Raw genomic sequence first — 208 nt, forward strand, 5'->3', positions numbered from 1 at the left:
ACTAAAATAATGCAGTAAAATACATTTATATAAATACAATGCAACAGCATATTGCAATAAAATACAACGTTACGAGGTACAGTAATACCATCATAAAAAAACGGAAAATACAATAATATAAAACCACACTCATCCCAAAACACAGAAAAACCACGAAATACAACTATCAAAAGACAAACAAGCAAACCAACCAACCAAATCTCCCTTG

The 208-nt window shown here is 30.3% G+C and overlaps 1 protein-coding gene across 1 annotated transcript in view; it reads left to right on the forward strand.

Moving 5' to 3' along the window:
* The window catches only part of LOC119586843, a gene marked incomplete at its 3' end in the record, with an annotated part of 157934 nt that overhangs the window by 152332 nt on the left and 5394 nt on the right, over window positions 1-208 (forward strand).

The sequence above is a fragment of the Penaeus monodon genome, chromosome 22 (genome assembly GCF_015228065.2).
Source record: "Penaeus monodon isolate SGIC_2016 chromosome 22, NSTDA_Pmon_1, whole genome shotgun sequence".
Lineage (NCBI taxonomy): Eukaryota > Metazoa > Arthropoda > Malacostraca > Decapoda > Penaeidae > Penaeus > Penaeus monodon.